At 40.2% G+C, this 21,162-nt stretch overlaps 1 protein-coding gene and 1 long non-coding RNA gene across 2 annotated transcripts in view; one reads left to right on the top strand and one right to left on the bottom strand.

Moving 5' to 3' along the window:
* Positions 1-21,162, top strand: part of LOC141991088 (uncharacterized) — an 86,448-nt gene that overhangs the window by 44,652 nt on the left and 20,634 nt on the right. The gene's annotated exons all lie outside the window — the stretch shown is intronic.
* C7H10orf143 (chromosome 7 C10orf143 homolog) overlaps positions 5,985-21,162 on the bottom strand; it is a 45,283-nt gene continuing 30,105 nt past the window's right edge. Inside the window, exon 5 of the mRNA XM_074959143.1 lies at positions 5,985-6,179. The gene's annotated coding sequence lies outside the window, so the exon portion shown is untranslated. The remainder of the gene's footprint in view (positions 6,180-21,162) is intronic.

Raw genomic sequence — 21,162 nt, 5'->3', positions numbered from 1 at the left:
CTATATGAATAGAAATCTACTTAAAATGTAGATGAGATTATTGATTGTGGTAATCTGCATTACTACGTTATCAAGACTGGATTTCTTTCTAAATGAGATGCTCTATTTACGTAGAAATAACTGGGTAAAATCCTATGCTGTGAGTTGTGCAGGAGTTCAGACTAGATGTTCACACTGGTTCCCTTTCACAAATTTTAAGGCAAGAATCAGTTAAAAAACATAAAAGGCTTCAGTCAATTCTTCTAATATCAACAGCCTGGTTTTTACAGCTAAAAGAGCATGAAGTGCATTCCTGGCTAGGGCCCTGATTTTGCAAATGTGGCCAACCAGTATGAAGCCAGCCTTGTGCCCAGGCAGATTCCTACTGCCGTCCGTGAGACTCTCGCTAGCACAGACCAGGTATCCAAGTGATCCCACATGGAAAAACTTATTTAAATCAAAATCCTGTGAGTGCACCCACTTAATTTGGAATCTGAGCTCTTGAGTCTAGATTATAGATTAGGAAGGTGCCCAGGATAAAGATCCAGACACCTGAAGATTTCCTAAGGAGCTGATAGACATGCTCTCTAAAGTTCACCAAACTCACTGGTTTGGAAGTCTTCAATATCCACATGGGCAATGCCTTTGAGAGGACAGCGCAAAACATAAAAAAACTCTGTTTTTTATGTTTCTCACTGGCCATCTCTATCCAGCCCCACCTATGGAGCCAGCCATACCCCAGACTGAATCCGTGGACTGGATGTGGATGTAAGAAATGCAAGGGCCACCCTCCCGCCCCTTGCCTGCTCAGACCAGGAAATAAAAAACCAACTCCATTGCAAGGCAAGAAGAAACCACTCTGGCTGACCTCCCAGAAACTCCTGGACTTTACCACGTTCCAAAACTTAATTATAGAAAACTCCATCCAACTAAAAGACCAAGCAATAGAATGACTGACGCCTGGTCTACACTAAAAAATTAGGTCGGTTTAACTCAGGGGTATGAAAAATCTACTCTCCTGAGTGGCGTTGTTACGACAACCTAAGCCACCATGTAGATGGCGCTAGGTCAACGGAAGAATTCTTCCATTGATCTTGGTGAGGTGGATTACTTCTGGCGACTGGAGAACCCTTCCCATTGGCATAACTAGTGTCTACACTGAAGCACTGCAGCGGCACAGCTGTACCACTGTAGTATTGACATACCTGAGGCACTGCAAAGTCCCTGACTGTTGCTATATATGGTCTAGCAACAATGTAACCTGTGACACTCCATTGCCAATGCAGACTACTGTGGTTCTCAGATTATCTTGGATGTGGGGGAAGCGGGGAAACAATTTGGAGCATTGGTAACAGAAAACATAGTCTGGTGCAGACAGAGTCAGGCTCAAAGGAGAGCTGACCTGTCCTAGGCCACAAAAGTAGCAAAGTCATGCCCCAAAGAACTTTTCTGAACCATAAAATGGCTTTGTAACCCCAGATCAATGGGAGGAAGTATGTGAGCATCAGAGACTGGGCTTTCATAAGAACTAGACCAAGGCTATGGAACTCACTCCTGCAAAAGATCAGAATGATCTTGGAATTAATTTCAGACTAAATGCAAAAATAATTCCATCTTAACTTTCCTCCAGTAATATGTTCATACGTAAAGACACAGAATAAGGCCACACACAGCGCATAAGCAGGTGGGGGGAAAAAAAAACCAAACACCAAACTCTCAGTAATAACACACCAAAAAACAACTTCTGAATTAAGGTATTTCTTACAGGCTGGGAAGGGACACATACACAGAAATTATTATTGTTCTATTTTTAAATTACTGAGAGGCATTTCAGATACTAGTGGGGCTATATATATATTAAAATTTTATATAAATTTAGACAGGAAAAAAACAAGACTACATTATTTTTCCTTTTGAAATGATTTTTAATGTAATGTAATATACATGTAATCTCTGATTTAGTACACAAATACACTATAGGTATTACATAGTGGGTGCTTCAGATATAATATGTTAATACAGAGTGGATTGTTTCTCAACTTTTCATCAGCTTCAAAAAAGCTAAAATTTGTTAGGTTTGCTTTTAGGACAAAGCTATTTGTACAGTTCTGTTTCTTTAAAGAGCATTAGATAGGAAGAGAAACAAACCCCAGCACTTCTCAGCACTAAGCCACACCAAAAAAGTCAAGAAAGGTGATTTAAGGAATAAACATTCATAAAAGTCGCACTAAACTCGTAATAATGCTTTGGGCTAAATTCTGTTCTCAATTCCATATAGATCTCAGTTCTAATGTTCTCTCCCACTGCATACAGAATCAAACGTCTTACAGGTCGAGGGCCAACATGTTGGTTTGAGATTAGAATTTTGGCTTTAATATTTGTAGTCCATTAATTAAACTCACCCTAGGTTTGTAAATCTGGTGCATGTGGAGACTTTCTTAGGCTATATAAAAATAAGTAATGAGCTCAGTTGCCAGTGGGGAATTTCATTGTCTAAATACTGCTGTTCTGAGATCAACTCTTATTGTTCTACTTTGTATGGTTCCTGTAAGGAAACTGAACTTGAATGGTACAAAAGTTCCTAGATTAACAGAAGTTAAAAGTGGAGAAGACTTACTGGATCAAGTGGTCCAAAACCCTCCCAATACAGGATTGTTTCATCCAGAATACTTTCTAGTATTTGTCCAGTTTTAAAAGTACCAGTGGTTGAGTGCTCACCACTTACCTTGAGAGACTTTCCTGTAGCTGAATACATCTCCTTGACAGGAACTTCTTCCTGCTATTCAGCCAGATTTTTACTTTATTCCTTTTATCCCATTACTCTTAGTGTATCACACTGGAAAAACAAACAAACAAACCCATCCTCTACTTTTATGGTCTTCAGACCTTTACATTTTTGCATACTGTAACCAAGTCATGTTGTATTTGACAGATGTTAGTCATGTCACTTAATGTTAGTCATGTCGTAAGGTGCTCTGATACTACAATGATGAGACTGGTATCAATCAATAGGTTTTTTTTCTGCTCAGGATTTTGACTTTTTGGCAAAAAATAAAAAACAGAGAAATTTGGGTCAACAATTTAAAAAAAAATTGTTTCGTAAATGCTGCTGCAGCAGTGCCTCATAGGAGTTGCTGTTCGGGTTCCTCATACCTCCCTTCTCCTCTGTAGACCAGGCTCACTAGCTAGACTACATCTCCCATTGTGCACCAGGGCTCCTCTCGTGCTGAGCAATCACCATGCATTATAAGAGTACCAGGTTGTCTTGCATCCTGGGAGATGTAGTCTGAATGGGGAACCTAGCCCACTGAGAAGAATGGGGGCATGAGGCTCCCAACCACAACTCCCATAGGAACCACAGCAGCATTTCCAAATCAAGACAGTTTTGGATTTGGATAAAATTTTTAGGTTTTTGAAGTATTCAGTTTCCCAACAATAAGTTAAATTTTCCACAGAATGCAGACATTTTTCATGAAAATCTTTAGTCCAAAACCCAATTTTCTGTCAAAAATATTTTAATCAGAAACCACAACTATTCAGAATTTATATAGAATAGAATGTCCCTTTTTCACTTAGCTAACTTTTCTATAATTAGCTCTTTTTTAATCTTTCCCATAAGTCAATGCTTCCAGCATAATTTTTGTTACTCTTCTTTCAGTTCCCATGAACTTATCTATTATCCTGTTAATTAGAATTAGGTGCAGAGAAGTGGTGGAAATTCAGCTATTTATTGGGGGAGGCAAATTCCAGTCCTCTTGCCCTCCCAGCCCCCTAGTAGGGACCTCATTCCAGTCCCTGCTTGTTCCACTCCATTCTCTCCCAAAGGGACTCTGGGTCTCTCTCACCCATGCAGTGCATGAGCTGGTGCCACCAAGAGTAGAGTTCTCAGAGGACTCCTCTGTGTTCCATCACATAGGAACAGACTCCCCCTGCAGCAGGTTACACCAGCATTTGGTCTGGCCACCCCTCCAGCTGTGCAGAGGGCCAACTGGGTAAAATTTCAGTGGTGTTATGACCACACAGCCAGAGCTATGTTCTAGCAGCAGCTGTACTGATTTAGTATGGGGCCACTGCTTAAAAGTGGTCAGATCATGGTCCCCTCAGCTCTGGATGAAATTTGAGCAAGTACAAAAACCTTGGAGGGGACGGAGGGGTGATTGCGCCCCTCCCTCCCATCCCTTAATTGGTGCCACTGGTGCAGAGCTACACAGAGAGGGCCTATTACCTCCTTTCTCCACTGACGCATGCTTCTGTTTATGCAACTCACCATTGGCATTGGCTTTTTTATGCTGCCATATCATATGGGACGCTCAAGTTTACTATACTGTCCACTATTACCCCTCGGTCTCTTTCAGCATTACCACTTCCTAAGATTTTCCTTCCCATTGTTTTGGGTGGTTTTTCCTCTGCTGTATTAGTTATATGAAATTCAACCTGGGAAAAAAATCAGCTAATCTTTCCTATGTCCTCTGATATTATTCCTCCATGTTCCAGATATATAACATTCAAATTTGAATGAAAAGGGAATGAGGTATTTTAAGTGTTATGAGGGAAATTTTGTCCCTAGGAAACAACTGGGTTGTATGTTTGGGAAGTCTGTAGGGTGAGATAAGATACAGAGAATTCTGTGTAGGGCATGGAGTAACACTAGGCAAGCTCTGTTGTTGCTATTGCAACTTTCAGATGATTCTCCTCTATGGGACCAATCCAAAGCAAATCAAAGTGGAAAGACTTTCACTAGTTTCAATGAGATGAGGCTGATGGAGCTGAGTAGTTGCAACCTGCCTCTTTTCTTACCCCAAATCTTTCCTCCATAGTGTTATGTTGGGATCTCCTGAGGAACTGTGCTGTGCAGACCTCCTGCATGGGCACTCCAAATCTTGCTTCCTATGAACAGTGAGGCCACATCAATTCCATTTCATCCAGAATCTTCTGCACTTATGGAAGTAGAGCAGGATTTGCCCTTTAGCATGCACAGGTCAATGAAGATTTACACTCCTATTTTACACACACACACACACACACACTAGCCAGGCTAACAGTGTTCTTTCACCTAAATAGTGTGCATCTTGCTGCATTACCCCATATCATTGTGGGGTTGATCCAGGATGAATCATGGCATGACTAAATGCTGACATTTGTATCTTCCCTATTTTGATATCACATGGCTGTGATGTCATTGTCAATGACACTGGTAGAATTATGTTGACATAATATATTTTTAAAATACAGTGCTTGTCTTTGAGATTACATGGAAAACTGCAATTTTATATATAAATGTGTAATCTCTAAATATTTGCATTTTATAAAGTGACTATATCTACAGAAAATGGAGAGAGCAGGATCAAGCTGAAGATAGGTTCTTTGTTTTGTTAGGAAGAGCAGTTTTTAACAGGCTTCATTTTCACTACATAAGCCACTGTATGATCTTTCTTATGCATCTATTTTCCCTTGATCTTACTGTGTGAGTGACATTTACTTTACACTAGCATTATCTGTCAAAATATTAACTGGAATATACTATCTAGAGCACATTTTTATTATTATTATTAACAATAAAAATGCAGGGATAATTGAATCCCTTTATATTCTCTATATAATGTAAGGAGAGTAAGACAGTGTTCAGACCTAAGGGGAAAACACACGTGGATTTCCTCTTTGCCCTAAGATCATGTACTCTCCCTTGCACTGTAACTACTTTGATTCAGTGTACCTTAGAGGGAGATAAAATTTTCAATATGTGCATATCATCTAAGGAAACAATAGCATACATACATTTTGCTATAAAACTCACATTAAATAAGTATATAGCAAGCTGCAATGTCACAACAAGTAGATGTACAATTATGAGGACAAAATACCCAAAGGAAATCAACACAAGACTTTATTAATATCCAGACCTGTAGAAGACAACTGTCAGACAATTGGTCAACAAGGTACATTGTATCTGTTAGATACTGACTAACCCATTATGATCTTTATGAAGTGTCCTTTTGGGGGTCTAGATCTTCAAATATGAGTTGGAAGACCCTTTTCTTTTATTAGTTGCTAAGCTCTTTATACTTTTACCATATTGCGGCAGGTTAGAAGTCTGAGCTTTATTGTCTTATGTTATTGAAAATCCAGATTCCCGCAGCCTTCTCCCTCAGGTCAAGATTTGTCTGAGAATACATTCTCATTTCTCCATGTACAAAGGCTGTCTGGAGAGAGGCAGAAAAGATTATGACTGTAATATACTTAAATCCAATTTATTTGCCTGACTAGAAACTTCCACACTTCACAATTGCTTCCTACAGAAGATTTTGTATTTAATTCTTTCATGGCAGTAAGAAGAAAGAGTGATCCTAGTCATCCAACAGGTATATATATTCAGCACACACCTGAGCCATACGAAATGCAACAGAAAAGACAGTGGTGAAAATAGCAAATTTATACATTTATTTTTCCATTTTCAGTTTATTTCCACTTAAGAATGATTCATTTGTTTGTTAGAAATAGATATTTAAATCTCATGTGCAAAGCTGGTGTTATACATCTGTGCATGAGGAATAGATTTTTAACTAGATAATCAGATGTCTGACATAAAAGCTATTTGATCCAAATGTGTAGTGGTTTTTACTGTAACATTATGCACACCCTTTTCATGTAGGTTATAATTCGGAAGTCTGCTATTTTATCCCAGCATGTTCACTGATGATACTATACAAGGGTTGTGTTGTTGCTTCCATTTTAAATCCTCATTTGCGAGAAAGGGTGAGAGAAATGTTCGTATGGATGGTCTTATTTTTGACATGCAGGATTCTGTGTCAGGAGATCTGGGTTATTTGCACCCCACTTTGCAAGCTGTGAGTGAAGCAAATCCTTCCTGTGTACTTTTAAGAAAGTCAATCTCTCTCTCTTGGTCAGTTTTCTTTTGCATAATGTGGGGCCAATAATACTTAGCTATCCTGCAGGGGTGACATAGCGCTTAAATTGTTCCTGTCTGAAAGCACTTTGAGAGCCTCAAAGGCAAGGTGCTATGGAAGGACAAAGTATTAATTATTACTGTTACAACTTTCAGGGATGTATTAGTATGTGATTGTCTCAGTTTTCCTACTTCAGAGACCTCAATAACTTCAGGCTTTCTTGTTGCACTACTACCAGGGGTAGTTTATTATAAGAACATAGTCCATAACAAAAGTGTCAGACATGTAGTCCATTTTCACACCAGTGCAAGCAATCAATAAAACTCAAGACAACTCATCATTCCATTCCCCAAATACCACGCACTGATGCCTCCAACCATGCCCGGACACTGTCAGTCATCTCCTGTCCTTGTACCAGAGCAGCCACCCTAGCCCTTCCAATTGGGGTGCACCCACCCTTTCCCCAGTGGGCACACCCATAGCCTCTCTTCTGGGAACTTCCTTGCCATGGGAGCATTCCTCACTCTCCTGGCCCTCTCACAGTTCCTCAGGTCCAGCTCTCTGGCCCACAGATTTCAGTAGGTAAGCCCCCCAGCCTTTGGCCTTCTGGCCCTAGCTCTGGCCTGGGGACACCAGCTAGCAAATCCCTCTTGTTACTCTCTTGCCTTCTGCTTCCTTCTGGGACTCCTCCAGTCATAGAATCATAGATTCATAGAATATCAGGGTTGGAAGGGACCTCAGGAGGTCATCTAGTCCAACCCCCTGCTCAAAGCAGGACCAATCCCCAACTAAAGCATCCCAGCCAGGGCTTTGTCAAGCCTGACCTTAAAAACTTCTAAGGAAGGAGATTCCACCACCTCTGTAGGTAACGCATTCCAGTGTTTCACCACCCTCCTAGTGAAAAAGTTTTTCCTAATATCCAACCTAAACCTCCCCCACTGCAACTTGAGACCATTACTCCTTGTTCTATCATCAGCTACGACTGAGAACAGTCTAGATCCATCCTCTTTGGAACCCCCTTTCAGGTAGTTGAAAGCAGCTATCAAATCCCCCCTCATTCTTCTCTTCCGCAGACTAAACAATCCCAGTTCCCTCAGCCTCTCCTCATAAGTCATGTGTTCCAGTCCCCTAATCATTTTTGTTGCCCTCTGCTGGACTCTTTTCCACATCCTTCTTGTAGTGTGGGGCCCAAAACTGGACACAGTACTCCAGATGAGGCCTCACCAATGTCGAATAGAGGGGAACGATCACATCCCTCGATCTGCTGGCAATGCCCCTACATATAAATCCTAAAATGCAATTGGCCTTCTTGGCAACAAGGGCACACTGTTGACTCATATCCAGCTTCTCGTCCACTGTAACCCGTAGGTCCTTTTCTGCAGAACTGCTGCCGAGCCATTCGGTCCCTAGTCTGTAGCGGTGCATGGGATTCTTCCGTCCTAAGTGCAGGACTCTGCAGTCCCATGGTCACTGGCAACTCTCACCTGCCCTTCCTGACTTGAACCAGTTGGATCTGACTCACTGGGATTCCCCCTCACTGGGTTGCTCCCTCATCCTTTATAGCCCCCAGGTGCTGCCCTGCCCTCTTTGTTAGCCAAATTGGAGCAATTGCTCTGGCACAGGGGAGCTGGACCTGCTTTGTTTACTGGGCCCAACCACCCTATGATAGTGATTCTATTTGTTTTCAGGGTCCAGACCATCAGGAAGTCTGCCTGGGGGGAATGGTTTGCAGTAGTGCAAAGTGTCTGTGACCTCTCATCAGATGGGGGAACAACAGGGAACCAGCACTATTCCAAATGTAGATAGTGTTTGCCAGTGAGAGGTTGGCACCTGGTCATTCTCCTAGCTCTGTGTTCTGGTGAAACAGAGATTAAAACTGCATCCTACTGGATGAAACAAGGGAAGGTCAATGGTGGAATACTCCTTTACTGTGGTGAGAAACCAGGATGGTGAAAGGAGCTACTAATGCATCTCACGGTGTTAGTAAAGATGAATTTGGCCCCCAGATTTCACTTGGTCTTTGCTACACCAGTCAGAAATGCAGATGTCTAGCAGCTTCTTAAACAGGTTGGTGGTGTGGTGATGATGAAGAAGATTAGCAGAGACAAGGGCATTCAATACTCTACAGGTGAGAGCTACATGTACTGATGAGTATGTTTGGTAAAGGAAAGGAGGAAAGACCAGACTAGATTAAGAAGGCCTTGTCTGTGTCTGCCACCAAGGCTTCTTCTCTCTTTGCCCTGTAAGTGGCCATAGAAAGAGAGCAATGTTCCCACACTCAGGGAACCTGGAGCCCCTTCAGACTAGTAAGCCTCTGTTACGGACGGGTTAAATAGTTGTTATGAGCAAGACTGGCTTTATCCCTCTGGTCCTGTCAATCATGTCAAGAGTGGAACAAGGGCTAAAAACAGAAAGTTCCCAGCAGTTGCTGGACAGCTCTAGGAAAGAGCAGACAGTGGCTCTACCTCTCCCAGAGGAGACTCCTGGAAGCCTGCAAGGAACTGCCCCAGGAAGGCCATTTACCAACGTGCCCTTCCCTCCCCTCCTTACAAGGAGACAGTGACCCTGGTATACTGGCTGAGTAAGATAGCTCTTGTAAGCCCCAAGGCTAAGCAGTTGAGGTCGCTACCCTCTTCCCCTTTCTGGGTTACAGAATCTGAGAATAGAGACGAGGGGAGTGGGAACCAGCGCCTCATCCCCCGTAACATAAAAAGACTACCTCAATTTGTGTCATAGAGACTCCTACTTAGGTAGATGGAGGTGCCCAAAGGACTTCCCAATGCCTGTCTAGTAAGAAGCACCCATCAGCAGCCTGAGAACTGTGACAGCTTCCCAGGCACTCAGCCTTAAATCAGTGAAATGTTCACTAGGACCATCCCAAGCCCTTCATCCTTCAAAAGACTGAAGAACCATAGTTCTTTCCAAAGATAATTTTAAAGCTCACCAAACATCCAGAGTACAGCCTAGACCAGGGATCACCCTGAGAAAAAAGAGGGTCTGCTGACAATGGAACGTCTTCCCACTCATTGCCAACATGCTTATGGGCAACATGGTGATGGACAAATTCATAGATTCCAAGATCAGAAGGGCCCACTGTGATCATCTAGTCTGACCTCCTGTATAACACAGGCCATAGAACATCCTCAAAATAATTCCTAGACAATATCTTTTCGAAAAACATCTAATTGTGATTTAAAAATTGTCAGTGTGCAGAATCTGCCATGACTCTTGGTAAGTTGTTCCAATGGTTCATTACTGTCACTGTTAAAAATTTACATCTTATTTCCCATCTGAATTTGTCTAGCTTCAACTTCCAGCCATTGGATCAAATTATACCTTCTCTGCTTGATTGACTGAAAAGCCCATTATTAAATATTAAATAACCTTCTCTTTGTTAGACTTAAGGAGCTCCGTCTATTCATTTTATCACTATAAGGCAGGTTTTCTAATCCTTTAATCATTCTTGTGGCTCTTCTCTGAACCTTTCCAATATATCAACATCCTTCTTCAACTGTGGACATCCACAGAATTCCAGAAGTGGTCACACCAGTGCCAAGTACAGACGTAAATTAACCTCTCTAGTCCTACTTAGGATTCTCTTGTCTATGCATCCAAAGATTGGATTAGCCCTTTTGGCCACAGCGTTGCACTGAGAACTCATGTTCAGCTGACTCTCCACCACGACCCCCAAATCTTTTTCAGAGTCACTCTTCCCAGGATAGTCTACCTCATCCTGTAAGTGTGGTCTACATTTAACCATATTTAAAATGCATATTGTTTTCTTGTGCCCAGTTTACGAAGTGATCCAGATTGCTCTGTATCAGTGACCTGTCTTTTTCATTATTTACCACTTACCCAATTTTTGTGTCATCTGTAAACTTTATAAATTAGTATTTTATATTGTCTTCCAGCTCATTAACAAAAATGTTAAGTAGCATAGGACCAAGAACCAGTCCCTGCAGGACCCCATTAGAAACACATCGGTCTGATGATTCTCCAACTACAATTACATTTTGCAACCTATCCATTAGCTAGCTTTTAATCCATTTAATGGCTGCCATGTTAATTTTTTTATCATTCTAGTTTTTTAATCAAAATGTTGTATGGTACCAAGCCTTACGGAAGTCTAAGTATATTACATCAATATCATTATCTTTATCAACCAAACTTGTAGTCTCATCAAAGAAAGATATCCAGTTAGTTTGACAGGATCTATTTTTCATAAACCCATGTTGATTGGTATGAGTTATATTGCCCTCCTTTAATTCTTTATTAATTGAGTCCCATCTAAGCAGCTCCATTATCTTGCCTGGGATCGATGTCAAACTCACAGGTCTATAACTACCCGGGTCATCCCATTTACCCTTTTTAAATATTAGCTTTCTTCCAGTCTTCTGCAACTTCCCTAATGGTATCGTGAGTACAGCCTAAACACCTAGACATTGCAGAGTGCAGATACCAGTGACAGGATATTGGGGTTTCCCACTGGGCTTCAGGTGTCTCTCTCTGGAGTTCCACACTGGAGTGTGCTGGAGACTTGCTCAGGAGTTTCTCACTGGAGTGTGCTAGAGTCCTCTGCTGGGGCTTGTGGCCCTGCACTGAAATTACTGGCGTGCCCTAGGGACCAGGTCTGGAGTCCTGAACTGGGGTCTCTCACTGAGGTGTACTAGAACTCCTTGCTTGGGCACTGGGGTCCTGCATTGACTTGGGATGGGGCAGATTCCTCTTTCTGGGTAGCTGCTACTTTTCCCAGATGCAGGCAGGCAGCAGGAATATGTCAGCAACAATACCTCCTTTGAGTTGCTCCTGTTGCTACCCTTACACCTTTAGAGATGGGACTCTGGTGGCATCGGTGGCTTCTGCAGCTCCCCAGCAATGGGTGGCTCCAGGCTCAGCAGTGGGAAAGTAGCTGCTGGTAGGGAAGTAGCTGCCTGAGCTGGGTCTCTTTTGTCAGTCTCAGGAGGCTGCTCCACTGGTTCTGATTGGCCTGTAGCTCCACCAGCATAGGAAGGGGCCATGATCAGATGGAGACCATTGTAAGTATTTCAAGCATAGGATGAGAGAGCTGATCTTAGAGTTTTTCAGGACCCAGGAATTTCTGTTAAGATGTAAATAAACAATTGCTGCAAAATCCAAAGCTGATTTATTATCGTTGTCAGGACTGTTTCTTTTATTCTTTTTATAGTCAGAAGGGGACTGTTTTGGGAGAGTAGAAAGGTAGGATCAGTGATACGTATTCTGTTTCTAAGGCATCTAGCACATGGGCAGGACTGCAGGGTTACTTACAAGGAAGCTGACCTGGCTGAACCCCATTCAGGGGATTCAGGGGACACAGTGAATGGACCAGCAAGCCCTGATCACTAGGCCTGCTGATCAAACAGCCCCCTTCACAACACACCATTCTGCATGGCACTCCCTGCCTCAGTCTGTAAATGCTCCAAGCCAACTCTGTGTTGAATACTCGCTGTGCAAGGAATCCTTCTCCTTGCTGGTCTGCCAGGAGCTGGAAGGAGATCAAGGATTCCATGGGTGTCTACCCCTTGCTGACAACAGGTGCTCAGACTGTGCTGAGCATGGTTTGTCCCTGACTGTACTTGCAGTTTAACTGTGTTCAGAACCATTCAGCTGCATCCATTGTCAGCATTTATTGACAATGTCATTTCCACAGTGCAGAGAAAGCTATAGAGGGGCTGGGAAAGAACTGGGGTTAAAATAGTAGCTGCTTGAGGAGGGTTAAGGGAGGCCCAGGGTGGCAGAGAAATAGCAGTTGGGAAATGGGAAAACAGACACAGAGGCTGAAGAAGAGAGACAGAAGGAGAGAGAAGAAAGAACAAAACACAGGTCATACACAGCAAGTTAAACGTTTATTGTTTCAAGAAAATCTGCTTCCAAAATATTATAATATATATTTATAAAATTATATGCTTACACACACATAGATACATAAACACACCACACTACACAGTGTCTGAATTGTCAGTCTCCATTGGAGTCAGTGCCTAGATACTATGGTTGAGAAAAAGAATGACAGAAAGAATTAGGTGTTCCAATATATTGTTTTGAAAAATCACTTCAGCCACTGCTGAAATGTGTGGAACACAGCAGCTGTTTATCAGCATAAAACAACAGTATGTCCAAATGAAAGGAGGTAAGTGAATAATATTGTATTCAATTGAAATAGCAGTTTTAATTTGGGTAGCCTTTTACTATTGGGATCCTGCGTTCTGACAATTTTTTCTACAGGTCACTTTTAAAATTGTGGACATATTTGACTTCATTAATGAGCATGTACAACCAGTAAATCTAAACATTAATTTGTTTTAAGTATGTGGATCCACTGAATATGGGCTCTGCAGAGATTTTTAGTGTGCACATTACATTTTAGTCTATGCACTAAAAATATTTTACCCATGTATACAACTCAGAACAAAAAGAGCAAAGAAGAGTCCTGGGGAAAACCCGAACTATAGGAACAGTGGACTACTTCCTTAATACTTTTTTTAATGCAGGTGCTTCATCTGTAACTCTGCATTTTCTTCATTTTTATCACGATAGGACCTAATTCTCTATTCCAAAGTCTCTACAACATGGAGTTCTAAAATCATCACATTTAATACTGGAAAAGCCAGTGCAGGATTGTTCTGACATGTAAATAAATTAATGGGGTAAAAATTAACCAGTGGCCCACTGTGGAGAAAAAGTTCCTGAATTTGGAAGTATTTGAAATGAACATTTAGAAGGAAGACACCGATAGTACCTATTTGCACTCAACAGTAAGTTACGCAGGCAAGTTTTAATCAGTAGTCCCATCACATTTAATTCCCCTTCCAACTTTTTACCTTCTTTTTACCAAAAGATTTAGCCCATGTCCTCCTCCCTCCAACAAGCAGTTTAATGGATTTATGAAATGCAATAGCCAATGTTTGTGCCATGTCTAGAGAGGTTAAAAAGTTTTAAATACAAACCAAACTTTAACGGGTTCTTGTCCTGTTAAAGTAACGTTCTTTCTAAGTTTCAGCTCCTTGGCAGGAAAAATAAGAGGCAATAGCAGGAATTTGTATACCTAGTCTCTGCACAGATGCCCAGAACAGCTAGATACTGGACAGGATTGCTGGGGGGGAAAGAAAACCCATCAAGGACAATTAGACAACTTGGGAATGGTGGCCTAAAGGAAAAGTGCTCAAAGATAGCAATCATACTCTTTATTGACGCTTCCTCCATCTCTAATTGGAAGCGGACATTATTCCTGCAATGTAGTGCTGCTCAATCTTTGCTCTTAAATATACAAAAAACCTAAACTTTGATTTAGTACAATCTGGAATGTCTGTCTTACATATTTCCTTGTTAAGTTATACTCCGTTATTATTTTTTCTACCTCTTTCTGTTTTTCAGCTACATTTTCTTCTTTCCATTTGCTCTCCCTTCAAAACAAGCTTACATATAATCTCCCTCTCCTATCTGCTATTCAGCAGCTCTCCTGCTACTGTGCTTATATCAATGGCATGTCTGACTTATGAGGGTAAGACATATCACATGCTAATATATTATGTGAGTTAGGGACTGTTAGTAGCCTCCATGAGTAAATTCTGATCTGCTGGTATTCTACTGTCCAACAGATGTACTTGTGGCACAAATTTATTTGAGCATAAGCTGTCGTGGGCTACAGTACACTTCATCAGATGCATAGAATGGAACATATAGTAAGAAGATATATATATACACATACAGAGAACATGAAAAGGTGGAAGTTGCCATACCAACTCTAAGAGGCTAATTAGTTAAGATGAGCTATTATCAGCAGGAGAAAAAAAAACTTTTGTAGTGATAATCAAGATGGTCCATTTCAGACAGTTGACAAGAAGGTGTGAGGATACTTAACATGGGGAAATAGATTAAATTTGTGTAATGACCCAGCCACTCCCAGTCTCTATTCAAGCCCAAGTTAATGATATCTAGTTTGCAAATTAATTCTAGTTCAGCAGTTTCTCGTTGCAGTCTGTTCTTGAAGCTTTTCTGTTGCAAAATTGCCACCTTTGTCTGTTATTGAGTGACCAGAGAGGTTGAAGTGTTCTCCTACTGGTTTTTGAAAGTTATGATTCCTGATGTCAGATGTCACCTTCAACCCCCAACTAAAACCTCTCCAGCGCATCATCAAAGATCTACAACCTATCCTGAAAGACTGTCCCTCACTCTACGGATCTTGGGAGACAGACCAGTCCTCGCTTACAGACAGCCCCCCAACCTGAAGCAAATACCAACCAGCAACCATACACCACACAACAAAAACACTAACCCAGGAACCTATCCTTGCAACAAAGCCCAATGCCAAATCTGTCCACATATCTATTCAAGTGATACTATCATAGGACCTAATCACATCAGCCATGCCATCAGGGGCTCGTTCACCTGCACATCTACCAATGTGATATATGCCATCATGTGCCAGCAATGCCCCTCTGCCATGTACATTGGCCAAACCGGGCAGTCTCTATGTAAAAGAATAAATGGACACAAATCAGACGTCAAGAATTATAACATTCAAAAACCAGTAGGAGAACACTTCAATCTCCCTGGTCACTCAATAAGAGACCTAAAACTGGCAATTCTTCAACAGAAAACCTTCAAAAACAGACTCCAATGTGAAACTGCAGAACTGGAATTAATTTGCAAACTGAATACCATCAAATTAGGCCTGAATAAAGACTGGGCGTGGTTGGGTCATTACAAAACTAATTTCCCCCATAGTAATTTCCCCCTACTGTTACTCACACCTTCTTTTCAAGTGTTTGAAATGGGCCACTCTCATTACCACTTCAAAAGTAATTTTCTCCCCCTTGGTATCCTACTGTTAATTGAATTGCCTCGTTAGACTGACCTCCTACTTCGTAAGGCAACTCCCATCTGTTCATGGGCTGAGTATTTATACCTGCTCCTGTATTTTCCACTCCAGGCACCTGATGAAGTGGGTTCTACCCCATGAAAGCTTATGCCCAAATAAATTTGTTTGTCTCTAAGGTGCCACAAGGACTCCTCGTTTTTGCTTCATTTCTTATGACTATCAACTTAGCGTTCCATTGATGATTGTCACTGTTTGCTTTAACCATTGATGCTATTCTAAGAGAATGCTAAATGAAATTCTATATCTGAATTGCAACTGGAGATGAAATCCAAACAAATGATTTTACTTTGACCTGATTATTCTTAAATTCCATAAAATCCCCAATGTCTGGCTTTCCATTTTATTTTATTTTTTTGGTGCACAAACACTTGGGCAGGTGGAACATGATGCCATTAAAGGCTCTGAATTATTAAAGAAGAGTGAATGATGACAAAAACAGACACTTGCTATTTTTAATGTAAAAGAATGCATCAGATCATTTTACAATATTGTATTTGTAACATTATTGTCAAGGATCTGTTATCAATGTGAACTAATTGCTTTGCTTATTTTGAGAATTATCACAATTTTATTTAAAGCAAATTAGCATTTGGCCTGTGGATTAATTTTTTATTCCCATAAAATTCCAAAGGTATTTTTAGCATACAAGCATCCTGCATATGTTTGGCACTCAATAGATAGTGATGGCTCAGAAGGATCTGCTGAAGTAAACCAGGGCTATAATCCACAAACTATTTCAGAAAGAGGTAGTTGGCAGCTATGACTAAAACATTACCTAATAAAAATCTTAAATACCTCGCCATAATAGTGAAGTGTGTTTAAAGGTTAAAATCTTAACTGAATTACCTGACACTGCATATCAACACTTAGGTTATAAAATTGTTAGAGAACAACTTTTTCCGGCTTTTCTTAAAGAAAAGTCATAGACTGGTTACAGTGAAAGATTAGTGTTTTTTTAATGTGCTCCCATGATCTTTACAAAAATTGAATTATAACAACTTCCCTTTTAGGTAAATGTTATGGTTAGTTAAATACAAATATATGTGATGTTTGATTAAGCAGAATTTCCCACCTATTTTTGATTAGCAATCATTGTAATATTATAGTAACAACAATTCCTGCCCATTATAACTAAGGTTAAAATTACACTCAAGGCCTCTCTTCAGAGTGCTTATCTAAAAATAATCCAATCCTTTGTCTGAAGTTTTTCATACTTGGTTTTAGCTCAGAAGTGAATATTTTTGGACAATCTCATAAAATCAGTTAAGCCTTTCTGAGTTATCCAGTCATGAAATAAAAATCTTTCACCTGGTCAGACATTTTTCAGACAAATTTTTTGAGCTCGGATAGCTCACAGTGGCTTTATTTTCATCAGATTAAATTATGGAGTCCTGAATGAGAACTAATATTTTTGACATGTTTGAAGAAATTTAATTTAGACATAAACTCATATGGGTTTTTTTCAGATGGCACACTGAATATGCACACTGCATTTATTCCCACTAATTTCACAGACTCACTAGACTGTGATGCTGTGAATGCGTAGATACTTGAATACAAAGTCATTCTCATAGCCCCAAACCCTTCTCCTAGGAAAAGCAATAGCCTGATACAAGTAACCTTACAAACTTAAGATATATAGAAAAGCTATTAATAGAGCTATGTGAATTTACACCAGATGAGCATCTGGCCCAGCAAGTTTATGTATTTTCATTACAGATTACAGTCAACTCACAGTGAGTACTGCTCTATACTCTTTTCCTGCGTCTTTCCCAGTGGTGTATATAATTTTAAAACTAAAAGTACAACACAAATAACTAGAGCTGCTCACCATCCAAAGCTCAGACTACTGCTGTGAGCATCATCCAGGTAGGAGTCACTAAAAACAGTATTTGTTAACATGGACAACTCCTGACAGCTGTTCACCATCCAGATAGAGGAAAGATTAATAGGACGGGTCTTACTAGAGAGTAGAAGACTCATCAGAGGTACTTATCTATGAGGGTGCCTGCTACTGCTGAGGATAGGTGGAAATGAGTGAATAAAAATAACACATGCACAAACCCATAGGACATGGAGGCGGGGAGGGAAGTGGGGCTTCCTTATCTAACATTTTAGGGGGAAGCTGGTTTTGCCGTTTATAATGTCAAAAAGTGTGGGAGACTCTAATAACCAAATTCTGCTCAGTTGCACCAGTACAATTCTATAATGTCTGTGTTTACAATGATGGTACAAAACCAAACCAAGCCTCAAGACTCTGTCAGGCGCTGTCTTGGCCCAGTGTGTATTCACTTCCTTTGTTTCAAATTTCGGTTTAAAGGATTATATTCTTATTTTAGGAGATGCAGTGGATTTTGTATTAATTGGATGTTATGGGCATGGAGATGAGTGAGACTGAGGGAAAGTGTGATATTGTGGGGGGATATTCTGCTGGGAAAGAGGAACTTGATTTTGTGTGAATTAAAACACCATAATGGGATGTTGGCTGTAGGTGGGTCTTCTAGATAGTGGCATTTTATAATGCACAGATGACTTTCTGTCTGCAGAGAGATGCATGCACGTGTGTCTATATTTCACTAGTGGTTTTCCTTCATTTTCTCCTTGGTCTAATCGGGTTGAGGTCTTACACAGGAAGGGGCAGATTGTGAGGGAGTTACAGGGTTTCCACCCTCCTGTTTTATATGGAAACACCTTTATTTATTAAATAAGGCCCCGCTTTGGCATGGTTCTTAAGCACATACCTGACTTGAAGCACGTGAATGTACCTTGCTGAATTGGAGCCTTAAATTTAACATTACGTTCTTTTGTTCTTCAAGATGATTTTTAGCTGGGTATGCAGTTGCGATGCTTTAGAGACACTTTTTTAACCTTTAGAGTAAATATATTTACATAGGCATTTCTAGGTCATTCATCACTGTACTTTGAGCACACAGTGGATTTGAGCAATGTCATCATGACCTCGAAACATGGGGGACTAGATAGGAGATGGTTTCTAGAGGCTTGGATTCTCAAATGTTTTTGACACTGGACGAGGATAAGCATTGATAGTGATCTGCAGGTCCAGAAACATTAGAGACAGTGTCTTTTTGCTGTGTACAGCAGGAGTCCTAGATAACATGGTGCATTGGTTGGTTTCATCGCTCACCTTAAACTCAAGCACAGGAATGAGAGTAAGTGGGTCACTGAAGTGGTGTGAGCACAGAAGCATGGAGGGATGTGCTGTGCACAGAGTTAGGCTATGCCATTTGTGGGTACTATTCCTTTGCAGGTGAATGGCCAATCAGGATGTTGTGGCCTGAGGAGCTGACTCCCGAATGACTGAGTGCATGGTGTTGTTTCATCACATATGGGCTTTATAGACCATGATCTGAACAGTAAGAGGCCTTGTTGGTTGTGCATTACCATTCTAAGATTTTTGACAGATACTTTGAGTGCTTCCTAAGAGTTGCCCCTAATGCTTAACCATCGCACCTATTTGCAGCCTTTATTTGCAATCACTTGTGGCAACACCAATGCTGTATGGCAAATTATGAACATATGCACCAGAAAATCTCAGGTTGGCTTCTCATTGGTAGTTCTATTGATTCAGAAAACCCCGTTGCTTCTGCAGGTCAATATTCCATCTGCAGTCTTGTCTGTAACTTCACAGATATTTTATTATACATTAAAAATAGCCCTTGCTAGAAAGAAACATTTCCATACTCAAAGATCAGAGACATTTTCTTTTACTTTTTATTACATTGTTTCCTACTGCTTATTACAAAGGTTTTAGAAAATGTTTTACATGATATAGAATTTTTATTAAATTTACATGATATATATTTGTATTAAACAAAATTTAGCTATGTTTATTCAAATTAGGCCTTTTTCTTGAAGCTCACATTTTTGGAAATATGTCATAAGACTTACTTAAAGTAAAATGGAATGCATAGTCACAAATCAGTGTTATGGACAGTGTTGATGTGACAGAACCAAAACCAAATATAAAAATAAATATGACATTTTGTCCTTCAGATATGTGAAAATGTGAATGCAAATTCTGTAGTCTTATTTTCTGATCCCTGCTACTCTCGAATCTTATCAAATATACATTCACATATTCTGAGAAGGTCTGATAAAGTAGGCTGATACAAACAAGTTGCATTAGATTTTGTAAAATACATTTTCCTAGTAAATCCGATTCCACAATTTTTTTTCTGGTGACATATTAGCCATTTCTTAGTATATAAAAAGGTATTAGAATATTTTAACTGTAGAAGACAGAACTGTGCTCTACAGCAAAATGTAGTATAATTTAACCACACTGATTATTATCCGTTTCCAGAAAACATTGTTTCTTTAATGTTTTACAGTGTGTACCTGGTCTACTCTCTCAGGGCCCAGGTAACTAGCAAACATCTTACTTACCACTTCCTGTACTCATGCTGCTTATCTGCTCACACTTTCTGATATCATTGTTTGTATCTGAACGGAAGAGCCTCAAGATTCATAAATCTGTATGCAGTTGTATGGTTCTCAAACAGCAATTCATTTTAATTATGTGTGACATAAAAAGACCACCTACAGCTGAGAATACAGTATAAGATTCTCAAGGTTACTATGGGGAATACTTCATAACTGAAGTATGTTTTCCCAAAGGAGTTATACTACCATTTGATTTAATTTTTAATTTTTACATTTTAATCAAAATAGATCAAATGGTGGTGGTATCTCCTGGGAAACGTACTTCAGATATGAAGCAGTCCATGTTCCCTTTAAATATGTAAAGCTGCCATTTATGTATAACTCATGAATGACACCCTGTGTTGCAAGCAAATATCATGCAGTGATTCCCACATTGTTTTAGTAACAACACCATAATCACACATACATATCAAGACATGGCATTAAATAGTATCAACACCTAATTGATTCAATATATGGTTGGTCCAAAAAAGAGCCAATTCTTTATATTGACAGGTCCCATCCTCCACGTTGTCCCCAAACATCAAACAAGCCTTTACCTGGGGTTTCCAGAAGGCCACAACTATAACTTGAAAACTCAGAATTAGAAACACTGCTTAATTAAGAATAGGAAAGAACAAAGCAACAGTTTCAAACTTGGGTGTCTAAATTTAGGCCCCCTAATCCGTAAGTAGGCACTGAATGATGATCTACCAATTTTAAGTCCAGCTGCTACAGGATCGCTCTATCCCTTTGTTCTGTCCTACTCAGGTTCTTACACTCTGTTCATCCCTATAGTATCTGAGCACTTTCTCCAGTAATGCATGAAACAACATGATTAACAACTGCCATGCATTTGTTCTCTCATCTTCTCCTGAAGGGAGAGAAGTGTGTGCAGGGGAGTATTTTGTTTTGGATTTTTTCTTTTTTTCTAAA

The sequence above is a fragment of the Natator depressus genome, chromosome 7 (assembly GCF_965152275.1).
Source record: "Natator depressus isolate rNatDep1 chromosome 7, rNatDep2.hap1, whole genome shotgun sequence".
Classification (NCBI taxonomy): Eukaryota; Metazoa; Chordata; order Testudines; family Cheloniidae; genus Natator; species Natator depressus.
This window is presented reverse-complemented; position numbering and strand designations above follow the sequence as displayed.